Raw genomic sequence first — 15123 nt, forward strand, 5'->3', positions numbered from 1 at the left:
AGATATATTTCCATTAGCTATAGCAGGATTTGTCCATATACATCATGTATGGTATGTGCTGACATAACTGAAAAACAAAGGTTACCGTTTTATGTTGGAAGCCACCAAAATTTGCTGCACTACTTCCTATATTCTGTCTGTGTTTTGAGCTTTTGTAAGCCTTGTGCAGTCTCAATGCGATAGATAATTCTGCTTAGTATGTGCAAGGGCCCATGAGCATGGATGTGTAATGTCACATTTCTATATAAACATTAGTATGTGTGGGTGTGGGTACATTGTATATATAAAGTGTGCTCTGTAGTTTTATTTTCAACCCTACTTTACAAAGAGATGTGAAACCTCATGTAATATATGCGTTGCAACTGCACATTTATGTAGCAGCACACTTGACCGAGCTTTCCCTGATATCTTTCTTGATATTCTCCATGGGGACACAAGGAGTAAAAGTATTAATGAACTCTGGCTCAGCAGAAGCTATTTTAAATGCATTCAGGAAGGGAGAAAGCAAACATGAGCCAGAGGCTCCAAGCAGTGAAGAAAGTTCTGGCTGTTGGCGAGCTTGCTGCACGTTTTTGTGTGACATTCCTCTTTTAAGGACCAAATCTTTCCCAGGGTGATAGATCTGCTCTCAGTGACAGCTTCTCAGGGCCACAGGAGTCCTAAGTTGAACTCTGTGTGGTACATAGGCTAGAGGATTTCCATGGATATTCCAGGGGAAAGCAGCTCAATAAAATGCTTTCTTACACTCATATTTCCTTGTATGCCTCCCCTCTTGCCACTGTATTCAAATATTGATACTACTGTGAAAGAGGAGTGAAGTTGCCATGGTGTCAGATGGTCAATGAACCAGTAATTAATGGATATAATGGCAAGAAATCTTAATTAGTTGTGTCTTGCATGTGGGAAAGAGGGTGCGGAGGTGTAAGGCAGGTGGGATCACCAAGGAAAATGCTTCCATCAGCCTCAAGGCTGGTGGGAAAAGAGTTGAGCAAGGGCCCTCATGGCTTTCTCTCCTGGAGAAGGGCATTTGCAGCATCTGTCACATGAGGTTCCACTTGATCATTGGGAGCCAACAAGTGGTACCAAGTTGCTTCTTAGAGTCAGGGGAAGGAGCAATTCAACCCTTTCATTTTGAAAACATGATTATAAATAGTAAAGCTACTACTGAGTCCAAAGATGCATTTGTTCGGACTGAGAAGCCATGAACTGTAAAAACTAAGATGAGCCCAGAGCTTTCCCTGGAAGCCTTCAAAAGGCTTCGTTTGGCAACAGGGGATTTTTTTTTTCTTTGATATAGCAGAATGCAACATGATGGATAAGACCATAGAAGCCATGAAATGGAAAACCGTGATTTGCTGAATGCTGCATTTGAAAATCTGCAGTACATCCATCTTTATCCAGGGAAGAGCCTGTGAGTGGGAGAATGTTTCTACAAAGGGAGTGAAGGGATTCCTTGTGCATGACATCAAGGGTATTAAACTTTTACTACATAACTGCCTTTCTGAAAAGGAGAGAAGTTATGTAAAATCAGGTTTCTGTGGCATGGAATATCTTATTTGTCATAAAATCCCAGCTTTATACAACTTTATATAACATAGACAATTTTATATAATTTCCCCTTCAGCTTTTCTGTGTGAACAAAGCGAATTTCATATGAAATACTCGGGGCCAGCTCTTCCGTGGTCGTAAATCACTCTAGTTCCTCTGCTTTCCATGGCAGCTCACCACAATTGAAGTTTTTGATACAATACAGGTTAGTTAAGCACTGAAAAGTTTAAATATTTTGGGGGAGGGATATTCCACAGTTAGATATTCAGATCTGACACATGTTTAGCATCCTGAGACATGAGATGTGCATTCGATAACACAAGTGGAGATGAATTATACCATCCCACCTCTGTGCATCACCAGAGGTCCCACCTGCTTAAATGCCTGCCAGCAGTGTGTTATCAGAGGCATGGGACAGCATCACTGCTCCTCTTCTGCTCCAGGATCTCATGTGCCAAGTACGGCAGGTCAACCTGCAGACCATCTACGGCTGATGTGGGGGTGCTGGAGCAAGGTCCAGGCAGCAGCAGGTTTCTGTAGATGAGAGGGATGCAGACACCACGGCTGAGCGATACAGTGCAGGGTCAAGAGGCTTGATCTTGTACTCAACGTGTGACGCTGGCCAGGCTGTGTATTAGATTAGATTAAGCATCCACATTTACCAGTCACCAGATTTTCCCCTGCAGGAAGAGTCAGTCATTGTCAATATTTATAACGCCTCATGAGACCTTCTCACTGAAGGGCAGAAGGAGCGAAAAGTGTTTCATCATTATGAGTTTCCAGCTCGTCAGTGACATTTGATGAAATCATATTAAGCATAATCATATTTGAGTGGAGCACGTCTAAGTTCTAATGAGCCTTTATAGTTATTCATTATCTGATTTCCTCATCTTCATTTTCAAAAAGTTTGTTTGCTTTATTTGCTTAAATTAATGGAGACACATTTTCATAACCTCTTCCCTTCAACTTTCAGGTCCTTTACTGAGCTTTATGGCTCTATGCTGATGAATATGTGCACACAGTTGCTTGATTTTTAGCTTCCAGGGGCTCCTATCATATGAGTGAAGTTATGGACAAGAATAGCACTTGCAGGTTTACAGGCTACATTTGTTTGATTTTTATCAAAGGAAATTGTTACATAAAGAAAGCAGGCTTTGCATTTTCAGAAATTACTACAGTTATTGAGATGAAATCCAGGCACCACAGATGCTTCACACGAGAATTATACACAGATTTAAAGCATAAATCCCATTTTGACCATTTTGAGGGCATACCCTGGATTTAAATGGAAATGGACAGAGCAGCACAGAAACTTGTACTAAAGATGAGTATCTTCTCTGCTGGTCTGGTCTAGTTCATTATTTAAGTCTCTGATATGGGGACAAAAGGTTTTAGATTTTAAAATAAGTAAAAATCTCAATGCATTTTTTTCCTTCTCTTTCTGTGCCTTTTTCACTCTGAGGAATCCGGGTTAGATATATCCACTGAAAGCTGCAAATTATGTCTGTGACTGTAATTATCATTATAATTAACTATCTTGATCGCCTACAGTAAGGAAGGTGAAGAACTGATGAAGGTGATAATTGGCTTCTGTGTAATAATGTTTTTCCCAATAACTTTTCCTGGTAGTCTCATTAAAAATCCTTTTTTGGGAAATGTCGGATGATTGAAATAGTACCTCATGAACAATTACCATAATAAAAAGCTTCTGATAAAAAATATGAAGCACCAAAATATTAACGAGCATAGTTGTTCAACTTTGTATATCTGTTACCAATAATTTTCCAAAATTACATATTTCTTTTGAAAATGTAGGTTTCAGTGATCAGCCTGCATTTTGCCCACACCTTTGTTTTTATCTCTAAATTTCCCCATCCTCTTTTCTATCTACTGGACACCACTACCATGCATCTACAGTAGAAAAAAATCTGTAAGTAACATTATTTCTGAAGAGGCTTTTCTCTTTTTCTAGAGGGCTATCGATCAGGCCCGAGGGTAACCAGTGGAATTTCTTTCCTTCTTTGTAACTGCAAAAGCCCTCACATCCTTCTGCTATATTTCGTGTTAAATATTAAACAACACACTCTCAGCCATCTGGCTATAGTGAAATAATGCTTTGTTTGGATTGGGGTCATTCAAATGCAGCCTTGGTCGTTCGATGCAGTTTTTGGATGCAAAATTATCTCACAGAGCACCGCATCTTCTCTTCCATTAAGCTAACAAGTACACTTCTGTTATTCTAGAAACTTTATTTTCTTTCTTTATCTTCTTAGATTGTCATGTAAGTATATTGCAGCAGATCCCACACACTTTCAAAGAGAGGAGACCCAAGCCAAGGATCTGAGAATCAAGCTTCTGTGAACTTCATGAGTTCTGGAAATTCCAAACTCCAGGTGTTTGTAAATAAACCTTGGTTTTCTATGAGCTGGGCACCTTCTGAATTCTGGACTGTTCCCAGTCTCAGTCTGAATGCAAACATAGTTTGAACATCCCTCTGATTTCACCTGTTATTAAAGATTATATGTTTTTCTTCCCATCTGCTTTCTCTTTGTCAAAAATAATCAGGTACTCCAGCTTCCACTTTTTGCAAAAAAAAAAATGACCTCTAATTTAGCTCTGCAAGACCCTGCATCTACATGAAAGGAGCTTTCAATAGTTTGCCTCCATCACCTATACTTTCAAATCACAATATTTGCATGGGCTGTCTCTTCACAAGAATAAATAAAAGAGAGAAAGGAAAGTAATAAAGGGAGAATCAAGGATGAAAGAAATAATTTGCAATCATAGTTAAGGCAAAGAATCATGGTACATCTTTGTTTTCCAAATAACCCAAAACAACTTCAAAGTTAGACTCTAAAGGCAGGATCGATATCCATGGCAACTAATCGCATTTACTGCACCTGCTGGGAAGTGCAGTGGTCACGTCCATGAGTAACAAAGGGAACCTCGCTGCTGCAGGTGGACACAGAGCCTGGGTGAAGATCATAGAATCGTTTTGGTTGGAAGAGACTCTCAGGATCATCGAGTCCAACTGTAACCTAACCTAACTCTAGCACTAAACCATGTCCCTAAGAACTTCGTCTAAAAGATGTGTCCTTGGGTGCTCCTGTGCCACCAGGATGCTTCCACTCTGCTGCTGATGCTCAGATTTTGTGATGGTTTCAAGAAATATCTTGTGCTTTCTTTCCTGTTATTCTTGACACCAAAGGCATTCTCCAAAGAAGAATTAAAGAAATAGTGTTGTCCCCTTTCAGCCTATGCTGAGTACAAAAATCTTGGCAAGCAGGCGAACATCTAGCAGGTAGAAGCTGCTGCCTGCTTGATGGTTAGGTGATGCCATTTTTCCCTTGTGCTCCTTCCTGTCACTCTCCCTGCCTCTCTGCTGCTTGATGAAGATTATAAGCTACTTGGGACAGGCCTTACCTTTATATTATTTAGTTGTGCAGTGCACAACATAAAGGTCTTCTAGGCCTGGACTGGGGTTTCTGCAAGCTACCTCCATAAAGATACCATAATAATACAACATTAGGGATTTATCACTATTATTAGCAACACCGCTCTGTTTGAGAGCACCAAGCTGAGCAGTTTATTCCATTGTAAACTGAATATGAATTGCTAAGTACAAACAGTACTTCTATCAACCATTTAGCAGTGCTATATTTTAAATATTTACAAAAACAGAAGCAATATTCTCTGGTTGGAACTTCTCCTTGTGGATATTGCACAGGCAGAGCACACCTTCTTGATATTTATCAAACACTGTAATTAATTTGAATTTGTTTATGAGACAATAAGCCATTCAGTGTTAATGCCTGCTGATATTATCAACTCTTGTCTATGTGATTTACGTCTATTTGACTACATAGATAACACGCTTCTGTTTCTGTTTGTCAGTTCTATATACAGAACTTGTGGAAACAGAATAAGAACTGGGTCTGAAGTGTATAGAGGAGATCAATAAACAGAAACAAAGACATCTTTTAAATGTTAAACATTTCCTTTCTGGGTCACTTAAGCCTTGTCAGGAATTGTGTATGGATATATGAAACTATTTAAAGCACCATGCTTTGATGGTAGGTGTTCAAATGGTACCTTTAGGGAACAGACGTTGCTCTTTTTAAAATTTGTGTTTGTTTGAAAAAAATTAATTGAGAAATGCTAATGAATATTCACCAAAATAACTTGCTTCCTTCGATATAACTCTTAAGCATTTTTTTTAGTGATGTCCACTTTTTTATTTCTGATAAAATAAGCAACATTCATTGGGCAGATAGCAAAATTAAAACTCGGTTTTGTTTTCTGTACACGTACAAACCCCTGTGTATGAACTGCACTTCTGTTTTCTTTTACTGTTATCTGACGATAACCACTGCCTGGCAAAATGTGTCCTGTTGCAGCTCCGAATCACAGAGTCATAGATACAGCTTGTGCAAACATAAATGGGGATGTTGACAAAGCCCAGAGTGATAAATCTGTGTCGGGGAGGTGAATTTGGGTCAGTATTCGCCCTTCCATGTGGGTCTGGATCTGCAGAGCAGCCTGGTCGGCACAGCAGCTGGTGCCGCCCTGGTCTCCATCGCTCTCCTCAGTCTCTGAAGCCTTCATTGGCAAGTTCAGGCTGCTCTAAGCACCAGTAATTTCTGCTGGGGTTTCTGGGTGAACCGATGTGAGATTTGCTCAAGGGGAGGCGAGGGGGAGAAAGGAAAAGGCAGGTGGGGAGGATGGGTGTTGGGGAGCATGGTGGCCACTGTGTTCGCTCTGCACGTTCAGCATCCGCCCTGTCCCAGCTTTCTGAAGCAAATACAGAGAAATCCCGCAAACGTGCAGGCTGTGGGGGGGCAAGAGAGGCATCATGGGGTTACAGGCAGGACCTGTGCCTGTTTCCCCCCCACATCACGGAAAGGTACTCCAAGGTCACACGCGGGACTCCGTGGCCCGGGAATGACACTCGAGAGCATGTTGCCGCTGGTTAACATCTCCTTTACCTTCCCAATTTCAACGGAGCCATCCACAATGTATTTATTGCCATTGCTGGCAGCCGTTATATTTCCCCATACATTATATTTCCTCTTGTGTTCAGGGCAGGGAAAGTTCAGCGGCCGGGGCAGCATTTAAAGGGCTGGTAAGGTCAGTGTTATTTTGGGATGGGGCTATGGTGCAGGAGCTGACATTTCGTGTTATTTACATCAGATCTGCCTCACGTAGTTAAAATCAGCCATGCTACCAAGACTATAAGTTGAAATAATTCAGGCCCTGTGGCCCCTACCATTGAAACTTAAATTCTACTAAAAATAGTAATAATAAGAGATACTGGCGACATTTAAGCAGAAGTCTGGGCTGAGTATGAGCAAGGTGGGAAGAGAACAAACAAAAGATTATCTGTCCTTTGGAACACCCACCTTCTTGCCAATTCAAATATTGACCAGCTGCAGAATAGGAAAATCACTGCTTGTGGTGGGATGGAAATGAGTTTGCTTCAGAGATAACTTGTAAAGCAAAAAATGATGTTTGGAGGCTTCCAACAAAGACCAGGACTCCAAAGTAGAATAAAGACATTGTGTGCATGGAGGGGGCTATCACAGGGGTATTATTTCACTGTAAAAACTGAGTAGAGATGACAGATTTCATCCTCAGACTGCTATGTGACATTTATAAGTGCTCAATGGTTACACCAGCTTTAAGGGTTAGTGGTGAGAACGTCATCCCCTCAAGACATTTTCTTGTGTGTGGTGTGAAATGGATGGAGGAACTGGTCTGCCTGAAAAGGAAACTTCTGCATTTGGAGTATAGTTCAACTGGACTCATTCGCTAATCTGGCTCCCAGCTCAGCTGCACAAGCAGAAGCACCACAACAAGCTGTGTAGGGTGACATTGGGCAGGGGTGGGCTGGATGGGTTGGGGGATGGAAGGGTAAGGGAGGAAAAATCAAGGCAGGGACAAGACTGTAAGTGCCATGTAACCAATGCTCAGCACTTTACAACATCAAATCATGGTCTTAGCATAGCTGGTTCCCAGAATGTGTGCATGGAAAAGTCTCACATGGTTTTATCCATTAAGAAGGAAGATGTCTGGGCTGAGACATGGGTTGGAAATGCCTGTTTCTCTCCCCTCACAGCAGAGGAGATCTTGATATAACTCAGACTACATGCCTCTGTCTCCTGTCAGCCCGGTTAGGTAGGATGAACATCACCATTTGTAATCACCTTCAGAGGGTAGTCTCCTGGACCTTGCTTCCAACAGGATTCATCATCAGTTACTGCATGTCTGTGTTATCAAGTAAAGCAGCACAGCAGGAGCAGATCTGCAGGGTGGCACAGCTGGAAATGGGGACTCCTGTCCATCCTGTCTGTGTTTCAGGGGTTTTACTTTGGATTAAGTCTGGTTTGCTCCTGTCAACACAGCAGCCATCAGCAATGGAAGTGCTGTGGGCTCTTTCCTGGTGAGCACCTTGCAGTTCACCAGGGATCCACCTGTCCACTCTGGGGTGCAAACCCAAATGCAGCAAGTGGGGACAAGCAGGAGAGTCACTTTCAAGTGCACTCCTGGTCCAAAAAATACTCCTGGGGTAACCATATTCCCATCCACCTCATATTAGCTTTGTTCCTCAGCTATTTCCAGAAAGCAGAAAGGGTGAGATCCTGCAGCTTCTTTATTTTGAGAAAACTATTGTTCTAAGAAAATAAACCTCCTTTCTTGCTCAGTTTCTAATTCTGAAATGATAAGAAACACATTTCTTTTGAACTCCTGAGGTGATTATCTGTCCTCCACCATGAGCTGTACACAGGGTATGCCTGATGATGTGACTGTCTTCTTGTTCTGACTGTTAGGGTTTGATTTGACCATTATTTTAGTGTGATGTGAGGTGGTTTGTTTTGCCTTTTTGTGCCCATTTTTTTTTGTAATTTTAAGACAGAAAAGCTTCAAAATAAGTCTTTCTGTCTGAGATGTTGTCCGTGTTCATTTTCTAATACTAGAAAGGCCTGTAAAGATCAATTCTGAGAACAAAGAATTAGAATCTAGTTTGCTCTCCAGTATTAATTAAACCTTTTATCCTGTGCTGAACAAACAGCATATTAGGCCTTGCCACAGTCCTCAAAGGTATTATTACCACACTTCAATGGATGAGGGCAAATGAAGCAAAGGAAGGTTGTAATTTGCTTGAGGTCATTCAGTCGAAGTGATGCAAAATAAAAAATAGAGCAGAAAGTACCCAGTTCTGGATCATGTTTTCTTTCTGTCAGCCAGTGGTTCTCCCTGTAACACACAGAGCTATGCGGCAATGGTTGTACCTCTCTCAGCCTTCCTCACACATGAACAAGAGTTGCAAAGACCTCGGTTTTCTGTGTCTGCCTCACATATTGGTTTTGGTGGGTCTGGTTTTGGTGGGTCTGGCTAATGAACAGGCACCTCGTCACCTCCTCTGTCCCTGCTGTGGGCAGCGATCTCCAGGTTCCACTGGAGGAAACTCTTTTTTCACCATCTGAGGAACAGGAGAGGGATTGGGGAGATGTGGGCGGGTCAGCACCACCATGGAGTCAACAGACCCAACTGCTGTTTCTGGTTCTGGCCCTGAGCTGCTGAACAGATTAAAGATTTCTGTGCCTCAATTTACACACTCATATGGCCATGATTAAGAAATTTGAGATGTTTCGATGCATCCTATATATTTTTGTCTAAAAGAAAGGTTAAAATAATAATTTAATGAGTAGCATCCTAAAATCTGTGTTCTCTGTAGTTAGATGTAGGGCATCACAGTAAATGACCTTTGTGGTCATTTCTCACTTTAAAACTAATAACAGGTGGACTTTTCTATGTAAAGTTTAAGTACTTTGTTATTCTTTCCTTCCTAAACTTTATTCAACTGCTACTCGTTCTAAAGTTTCCACTTGAAAATGTCACTATTCCTATGCAAAGAACCTTGTCCCTAATGTTACACAAGATTTCCGAAGTCATTCCCTGGTAGCCAAAGCAGATGGACACCAGCCGTGCAGGACCCGATCCTGGGGCGGTGTCAAAGGCGGTGTCAGTGTTGGATCAAACGGGAAGATCGACTGAAGCCACCCCCCGGCAGCCCCTCCAGCTCCAGCCGTGCGGGCGATGGGGTTTGGCCTCCCGAAGGAACGAGGTCTGGTTGCACCATCTAGTGGCTTAAGGTAACGAGTGAAAGGGATTTTCTGTGCACAGCCCAAATGATCAGCAAGCCTGAAGAATAAAAATACAGACAAGGCGCTTGCAATCGTACTCTAAGGGAACACAAGAAATGCAAAAACCAAACTTACCTACACTAATATGATCGTTTTAAAATCATAAATTCGTTTTCCCCCCAACTTTTATTTAATATTATCACTATTAAAAGCACAAAAACCAGAATCCATAAAAAAGGAAAACAGAAGGACGGTTATTCCACAATACTACCAAAAAAGGCATCAGTTCAACCTCACTTCTGAGGGCCGAGATTATGGAGGTCAGACCATAATCATCGTTACACATTCTTCATTTTGCTTAAGAACAGTTTTACTTTCCTCCAGAGACACATGGAATGGTGAAAGGGACGTTACAGAGAGAGTATCATTCTTACAGATTAAAGAATGGAAAGAAAAAGACATCCCTAGGAAGAAAAGGGAAATATCATTTTCCATAAATACATTTTTAGTATTTTTCAGTGGCAACCGTAATACTGAAAAACATAATCCAAAACCAGGATGGCTTGTGTTGGGACACCCAGATTCAGGCATGAGTGTGTTTGGTCCTCCTCTTTTGAAGTCAGGGTGGAAGTCTGGAAGCAGTGCCCCTGTCTCAGGAGAACCACCTCTATTTGCCGCATCCCCTGTTTCCAGGTTATTCTCAGGTCAACTCAATGAGACATGACCTGTCATTCCCCTCCTTTTCTTTCCTCCAACTTTGTCTAGGCTAGGGAGCAGAAATGTTAACTAAGAACCCCTGAGTCCAGCACTCAGAAGGACTAAAAAATGAATTTTATGAGATGAAGTAACTCTGCTCAAGGACTGGAAGCCCAGAGCTGGAAGCTTACTGGAGCCCTGCCAATGGGTGACCTCATGCCATTCACTCCTCCACGTCCCTCCTCGCCCCACTTCATAAAATAATTATGACTGCTTAGCTTTGAGGGAGGTTTGGAAAGATACTCATGAAATATAGAGCATTATTTCTATACTCTATATGAAATATAGAGTATTATTGTTGTGTATTGTTTTCCACTGAATGACTTTACATATTAATGTTGCAATGAACACTGAGGCAGATGTAGGGAGTGCCTGTAGTTGGAAATCACACACAATTACAGAGAAAAGGGCAATTAAAGGCCTTGATTCCACTGGCTTAAATGACAGTATTGTCTTTGAAATGCACTGAGACATCTCCCAGGACTTTAGCAGTACAACTGAAATGGCAGGAGCTGCATTATTCAGGGATAGGGTCACATTTAAGGTCTTTGTTTTTTCTTTGAAGAAAATAAGAGTTTTGCAATTGGTGTCTGTCATTGTGAGTTTGGGAGTTTACCTGAGCTATGCAAGGAGCATCTTTTCCTCTCACCACAGACACCCGGCTGAATCATGTCAGAGGATGCAAAGCATCCAGGAAGCTTTGAGAGAGAGGTGCTTGGCTGCAAAGTTCCAGGTTATATTTAATGGATGCCTATAGATGTCTTCACACACAAAAGATTCATTCATCAAGACAATATGGTACCTATAGAAAGTATAGCTTTACCCATTAGGAAAACAAGTTCTGTCCCTCAGGACAATTGGAAATGTAAAACTTTTGGGGGGGCAGAGGTAACAGCTGAGATTTGCATCTTGATGATGACCACATGTCAATGAGTTTCCAAGAACCAGCCACCAAGCCACAAGTGCTGTCTGTAAACACAAGCATACTGTCAGTGGGTTGGGGTCCCTGGTACCCCAAAGAGCCTGCCAGCCCTCCCTAGCGGATTGTCTCCACCAAAGTCTCCGGTTCCAGAACAAAAAGAAAAGCTGAGGTCAAAAAAATAGTGCTTAGCACAGAGTTGTTAGGCAAGGACTCCAGATACTTATTAATATTTATGACTCCATTTATGTTACAAAGTAAGCACATGACCTGCTAAATCACCTAGAGTGAGTCTTTGCAAATAATATCCTCCACTCAGACATAGTCTTTGAGACATGTCAGAGCATAAGCACCGACTTGGAAAGCCTTTCTAGGACTTCAAGCACTTACTAGTTGCCATAACCTATTTGTTTCCAGTGTCCTTGTGAAGATTGCCCTCCGCCTGGCAGAAGCAACAGCTCCCATGTGTGCTAAGGAGCTCTCAGCTGAAAGAATGATGAATCAGACATTCCTAAAGTGTTTTGGTAGATAACAGTACACTATGACACCTCCGTTTTTATTGCCATGGGAAGAGAAGGTAAACTGAGTATCCAGAAGCAGGAGCAGTCACAGGGCACATAAAGATGAGAATGGAGGCAAGGTTTGGAAGTAACTCACCTGCAAGGCAGGTAGCATCCTCCCGTAACCAAAGACCCCAGCTCCAGAAGCAGATACTCTTGTGGCATTTTTTACACAGGGAGATTCCTTTCAGAAGGACATCGGAATGTCAAAGCTCACATGAACACCCACCATATTTGCATTCAAACCCTAAGCAATATCATTTCGTCTATCCATTCCTCTGTTTCCTCTCCAAAAGAAACTTCCTCAAAACCATAGAACAGAGATGGGAGTTCCTGCACCCACAAGGACAGTGTGCTGATAAATCATTGGAAGACACATCCAGTAACATAGAGACCAGAACCCTACAGGAGTGCAGAACTTATGCTCAATATGTAGATACAGAAATTGCTGAGCTCATGAGCACTAGAAGTTTATAAGGCTCTGGGACTTATTATGAAGGTGTCTCCCAGTTTAACATATTCCTGCCCAGTTTTGACATATGCATCACAGAGTGAGCCAGGCAGGCTGTGAATTGAAACATATCTCCTCCCCTGAGGTTCTGTCAAGCTCTCTTTGTCTCCTCTCACCAAATAACAAACATTCAAGTGTGGTTGGTCTCCTGACTGATGTCTTTCCTGCACCTGCTCCAGCTCAGTGCAAAGGCAGTGCTCATCTGCGAACAAGTGATGCTCATGGACTCATGAGTACCAATTGTCTTGCTATAAATCACATGATCTTTACAATACAATAATATTACCATAAACACTTCTATATAAGCACCTATCTGATATACATGCCTTCTAGTCCAGTTTCATAAAATGTGCTCAATTATTTGGAGTTTTGAAAGTTTATCACATTTCTCTTTCCCCACTCCAGAGAAGAGAAAAGTGTTTTACTCACTCTGTGCTTGTGAAATTCTTGCTGTGTTTGGTTACTCTGCTCTTCCACCTCTCCAGGTAGCTATAAGCACCTTGAACAAGAACTATCTATATCATTGCTGAATGCTAAATTAACAACTGAGACTGACAACCTCATGCTTTTCCTAACATTTACAGGAATCTTCCAAGAGGTTTATGTAGAGATCACAATAGGTATCTATAAATGCTAACACCCAAAACCAATGCATTGGTCAGGCATCGACTGATTGATTGGTTGGGTCAAGTGCCCATGAGCTGGACCACAGCTGGTAGAGTCAAGTGACACAGCTGGAATAGGACAACCGGGCTTTCCTTGTCATGAAATCACGTTGGGTTGCATGAGGCTTCTGCGTTCATGGCTCCTATTTCACTAGGTTTCTTATTTTTTGAAATATACCGCAGCTGCTTCACAGACCTACTCAATCACCCTGTGACACATATTTGTACACTTGCCATAAAGATTTTTGCTTTCTTGCTTAGCCAGCACAGGCAGGAAGCGATAAGCTCTGCTTTAGTTCCAGTGAGAGACGCATGCTGCGGCAGGCGTGCAGCTAGAGACTCCAAGATAAAGGATGGGTACTTAAGGTCCTTGTGTAAGATGCTCCAAGGAACTGCCATAATAAAAATAATAAACACCAGCAATAATAATTATTAACAGAATTCAAGGAGTCTGACTCTAATCCCATGCTGGGTTTGTAATTTAATGATTTTGCTGACTTTGACAGAGCTGCTTCCTTCTGAAATGGATGCAAGTTAAATCAGAATCAGGGCCCAAATTTTTTGAGCTCCTTATTTGTAACTTAGCTACTCTGAAAGGCTATATAGCTCCTCAGTGATGCTTTTCAGACTAAAAAGCAGGTGGGATTTTTAGATCTAAGAAGCTTTTACCAAAGTCAACCATTTCAAATCCTTCTGACTGGAGAATTTTACAGGAACAGACTCCCTAATGATTTTTTATGACACCATTTTCCAAACAGTAAAAATACTGAGAACAGTTTCTAACATTGTTTCCTGTTCCCATCAGTAAAAGCTTATAAACAACAAAAAAATAAAATGCTTGATTTTAAAAACACTGGGTTTCAATTAAGCTCAAGGGTTGGTCAAAGTGTTTACTTGAATATGATCCCTAAAATCTATTTTAAAATTGCCTGGAGACTGAGTTAAATGACTTCCTTAGTTGCTGTGTTTATAGCACTGTGAATATCTGGGCTTCTGTTTCCCTATTGTCTTTCAGTGGAAAACAAGGCCAACAGAGGGAATTTCCGTGCTTTTCCAAGGACAAAGTGAACCTCTGGCCCATCACAGGGTGAGCCTTGGTGCCCCAGGGAGCACATCACGCGTCTCGGATGCCTGGAGACCCGAGGACGTGCTGGACCATTGCTGGGAACCGAGATGGGGAGCTCTGCCCAAAGCCAAGGACAAAACATGGCCAAGGGAAAAATAATGAATAACCACAAGAGTGCTTGGTTTAGGTACAAGACACATCTTAATGTCTGTCTCTTCTTGGCCAAGAAAAGCTTGTTTTTTCTTCATTTAGAAGATTCCCTGTCTCCAGAGTCTACAACCATGTCCTGATTGCGGGTCACTGCTGATATGGAAGAAAAATAGCCACCCTTTTCACCAGAAAAAGAGAAGACAAGCATCAACCATCAGGAATTTAGCCCGTTTAGAACTTTCCATGATATGGCAGTTTAGGCATGAAACAGGCCTTCTAAAACCAGGATCAAAGGGATTCATGGCAACATATATTAGATTTGTCTCTTGTTTCCAAACCTGATTCACTAAAGGCACTGTGAGCTTTGCCACGGATTTCAAGAAGATCAGAATTCAGCTCTCCGCTTCTTAGGTAGCATTTGAAGTGGCTTTTCTATAAAGTAAAAACGTGTATACATGCCAGTCCTTAATCTCTTTGAGCACAAAATGTATTTGTTTCACTGGTATAGCAAATTGCTGTAAAAATAATTTGGCAGCATAGCTTCTGTTTCAGAGCAGAGAGAAAAGAATTGCTCTTGGCTGTCAAATGTTAGCCCTAGCATGTACTTCTTATTTACAGACCCAGACAGTATATCTTAGTACAGCAAATCACGTCCTGCTCTTAAACTCCAAGCAAAGTTCATGAGCCTTCATTTGCCTTTTTTTTTTTCTTCCCAGTAACTACAAAGCTCTCTGGACATAAGACTATTTAAACTGTTTGAGAAGCATCTTTCAAGAAGAACATCACATATTGCTTTGTCTGAAG

The sequence above is a fragment of the Columba livia genome, chromosome 6 (genome assembly GCF_036013475.1).
Source record: "Columba livia isolate bColLiv1 breed racing homer chromosome 6, bColLiv1.pat.W.v2, whole genome shotgun sequence".
NCBI lineage: Eukaryota > Metazoa > Chordata > Aves > Columbiformes > Columbidae > Columba > Columba livia.